The sequence below is a fragment of the Marmota monax genome, unplaced genomic scaffold, assembly GCF_021218885.2.
Source record: "Marmota monax isolate L192 unplaced genomic scaffold, Marmota_monax_Labrador192_F-V1.1 WCK01_AAM20220418_F8-fsc00046, whole genome shotgun sequence".
Classification (NCBI taxonomy): domain Eukaryota; kingdom Metazoa; phylum Chordata; class Mammalia; order Rodentia; family Sciuridae; genus Marmota; species Marmota monax.
This window is the reverse complement of record NW_026692486.1, coordinates 13,728,799-13,732,785: the sequence shown is the minus strand read 5'-3', so window position 1 is coordinate 13,732,785 and position 3,987 is coordinate 13,728,799. Positions and strand designations below refer to the sequence as shown.

General features: G+C 41.0%; 1 pseudogene; it reads right to left on the bottom strand.

Annotated features, from left to right (window-relative positions):
* Positions 1-3,987, bottom strand: part of LOC124091910 (guanylate-binding protein 3-like) — a 139,534-nt pseudogene that overhangs the window by 63,221 nt on the left and 72,326 nt on the right.

The following is a 3,987-nucleotide window of genomic DNA, read 5'->3' as shown; positions in this document are numbered from 1 at the left end:
ATTTTAAACTCTTATAGTAGTAATGATAGCAATGAAAGTGAATTTGACCACTGTATAATGAACTAAGCTCATTATTTCAAGAAATGACATCCGTCAGCTCAATGAAGGATGTAAAACTGCTATCTGAGTACTAGAAAGCAAAACATTTGCATCCTAATCCTATTTTCAGTGTGACTGGGATTTTTAACCCCTATATTTGTTTCACAATTGAGGTAAAAACTTTTCTGTGACTTTAGAAATGTTAATTAAATTTCTTATCTCTATTTCCTAATTCTGAATTAATTTTAAGTTGTTAAAAGCACAATGAACACATGTTAAGAATGTACATGGGCTTGGCGCAGTGATACACACTTGTAATCACAGCAGCTGGGGAGGCTGAGGCAGGAAGATCGTGAGTTCAAAGCCAGCCTCAACAACTTATTGATGCTGTAAGCAACTTAGTGAGACCCTATCTCAAAATAAAAAATAAAAACTGGATGGGATGTGACTCAGTGGTAGAGCACTCCCAGGTTCATCCCCCCGTACCTACCCACCTCCCCCAAAAAGGGGAAAAAAAGAATGTGCATGAGTGAAGAATCTTGGCATCTTTGCAAACTCAGTGGAGCTCTCTATAGTGGTAGGGCAGAGGGGACAGTGACTTTTCACAACTGGACCTCTTGATGGAGAATGACACATGGAGGCCAGGTGTTGGCCTGAAATGAGCAGAATCCAAGCAGACACAGGTATAGTAATGAGCTGCTGGGCTTGTCCAGTGAGAATTCTGAAGATGGGGAATGGGGTCTCTTATGTTTTGGATATAAGGGGTCTCCCCAAAGCTCCTGTGTTAATGCAGGAATATTCAGAGGTGAAGTGATTGGATTATGAGATCTAAAACCCAACCAGTGAAGTATTAATACTTTGTAAGGACTATTGTACTGGGTAGTAACTGCGGGCAGGTAGATAGTGGCTAGAGGAAGTACATTCACTGGGGACAGGCCTTTGGTTTTTATATTTTGTTATTTTTGTCCCTGATGAGTGGATAAATATTTTGAAGTAAGTCCTTGACTTATTTTGGAGGAGAATAAAGGTGAATAACTTTGAAGTTGATGATTCAAGGATGAATATGGCCAATTATAATTAATTCAAGAACAGGGAAAGTTAAAATTTCCATACAGAGAGATGTAAAAGTTATCTTCATATATTTCAGTAATTCAGACAAAGAATAACAGATCAAAAATATCAGTAAAGTTAGAATACTTTGAAAATCATGATAACAAGTGTGGCCTAATGTAGTAATGTAGTACATGGCACCCAACAACAGTAAAGTATTCATTCTTTATAAGCACACTTGGAACCTTCATATAAAGTTTACATGTATAAACCACAAAGCAGGATTGGTAGTGCCTTTTGTCAGATTCTCTAGAGGCAAAGCCTCAGGAACAGATTCTTGTCCAAGTGATTTGTTGAGGGTGCCTAAGGGAGACAGGAGAGAGCAGGAAAATAAAAACAAAACCAAAAAAGATTGTGTCTCAGGTGAAATTACCTTATGCCTGATCCCTTGGGACCCTCTGTAGCCCAAATAGCGCCTGAATTAGCCCTTCCTTAAGGCAAAGGAGCTGGACATCTGTACCCACATCAGTCAGTCAGAATCTGAGGGCTGTCCAGTAGGGAGAGGCTGGGTAAGCTCCTGGCAGAGCAGCTCCCATTTAGTCAAGGGAATTTCTCTGGAGGAAGGGGCAGCTCTGAGCCCCACCAATGAAACTCCTAGAAGTGGAGTTATGGGTTCAGTGGCTTGGAAAGGGGAATTTGGGTGAGATTCTAGTAAGAGACAGCAGCAGTGAAAATATTAGCAACAGATGCATCATGCCAAGTCCACGCAGGCCACACCTAGCACCACTGGGGTTCCTGCATCCTGACAGCCCATGATCTAGACCCAGAATCTCATCTTAGCATCTTAGATTTCAGACCTCTCCTGATAAAATCAACTGCTGATTGGATTCCCCAGGAAGCAGATCATGAGATTCACATTTGCATTTAAGGTTTTTATTAGGGCTCCCTAATAAAAACTTCTGAGATGAACACTCATGCAAGGGTATAAAAGATGGCACTGTGAAGAAGAGGCATTCAGTCCTGATGTAGACTCAGTAATGGCTTCACCAACCCCATAGGAAGGCTCTGGAGAGCAGAGAGTCTTCTGGCAGTCAGAAAACGTGGAAAAAGAAGAGACCAATTCCCTCGAAGCCTGCCACCTTTCTTCTTCAGACAGTCTGAAGGAAAGGCTCAAAATAGAGTTGATTTTGCTTTTTTTTTTTATTTTTAGGAGACAATATGTGTCAGGACCATAGAATATAAGATGAATGGAGAAGAAAATAGAAATGTGAGAGGCATTCAGTGTGATAATTCTATTTGTAATTTTAAAATGGAGCCATGTGTATTAGTCATGGAGAAAATGAAGCAAACAAATGTGTATCTGTGTGAAAAGAGCCCTAATCTATGAAATTAGCCCATGCAATTATTGAGAGTGGCAAGTCCAAAGTCACCAGGTGAGCCAGCATATTAGAGACCCAGGAGAGCCATTTTTCCACTTCTAGTCTGCATGTGGTCCATGATGGAACCAGAAAGAGTCAATGTTGGGCTGGGGATGTGGCTCAGGCGGTAGCGCACTCGCCTGGCATGCGTGCGGCCCGGGTTCGATCCTCAGCACCACATACAAACAAAGATGTTGTGTCTGCCAAAAACTAAAAAATAAATATTAAAAAATAATTCTCTCTCTCTCTCTCTGTCTCTCTCTCTCTCTCTCTTAAAAAAAGAGTCAATGTTGCAGGAGAAGTTCAAAGGCAGGTTGATGGAAAATTCTCTGTTTGTTGAAGAAGTTAGTATTCTCCTTCTATTAAGATTTTAACAAACAGGTTAGGGAACACTCACATTCACAAATGGGGAATAGTTTGAATTATTGGTAGTCTCTTAGTGTAAATGTTAATCTCCTACAGAATGCCCTCACTGAAACACACAGGAAAATGTTTCATCAAACATATGGGTGACTGTGACCCTGCCAACTGAAGACATCAAACTAACCAACACAATGTGAATACAGGGTGTTTCACTTTAGTGGAGGAAAATATTTTTGGAAGGGAAGGAATTGAGAAGTCAGCATATTGGGGTGGTCATGTTGAAGTCACTGCAAATGACGACAAGAGTGGAGTTAAAAAAAAGAAGAAGACAGGTATTGAATACATTCACAATTTTGAGAAAAGAAAAGAATGGGTTTTGCTGAGGTTGTCAATGATAAGGCATAATGGATGTCAAAACTGATATAGATATTTTAAAAGGCAAAGAGGAAAAATAGTTGGGGTGGGAGAAAGCAAAAGAGAGAGAGAGAGAGAGAGAGAGAGAGAGAGAGAGAGAGAGAGACCTACATCATGTCTAGTTCTGAAATTATGAATGTTTCTAGAAGGACAGAAAAGGCATTCGTAAAGATGGAGAAGTGTAGAAGACCAGCACAGGTGCAGGCAATGTGATGAGCTGAAGAGGGGTAAAATATGTGGAATGACAGAGACTTGGATTCTGTGGTGACAGAGTTGAGCGCAAATATGAGATGAGCTGGGAATGGGCCTGGAATTGTCATATTGTACCATTATTCAAGCCCAAGGTGACCAGTCTCCTCTCTGTTTAGTGCTTTTTGACAGCCAGAGCCCATGATGATGGAAGGCCCTGGTCTCTTCTGCTGTGAGGTACAGGCTGAGTGAGCAAGCAGTGACGGTCCTAGTGGCCTTCTCTGTCCTTCTCCCTCAGAGGAAGAAGGAAGTCTAGTCACATAGGTATGGAAAACTCTCGTTCTCCAGATTTCTTGAGTTGCAAAGTTCTGAAGAGGTATGAATCAATTTGTTTAAGGATCCCAAGTTAGTTGGGTGGAATAGAACAGCATGATTACAGGCTGCTTTTTTAAAGACTTGTTTCTTGGGGACTGGCCCTACTCAAATTCTCTCAGATTTAGATAAAACTAGATGC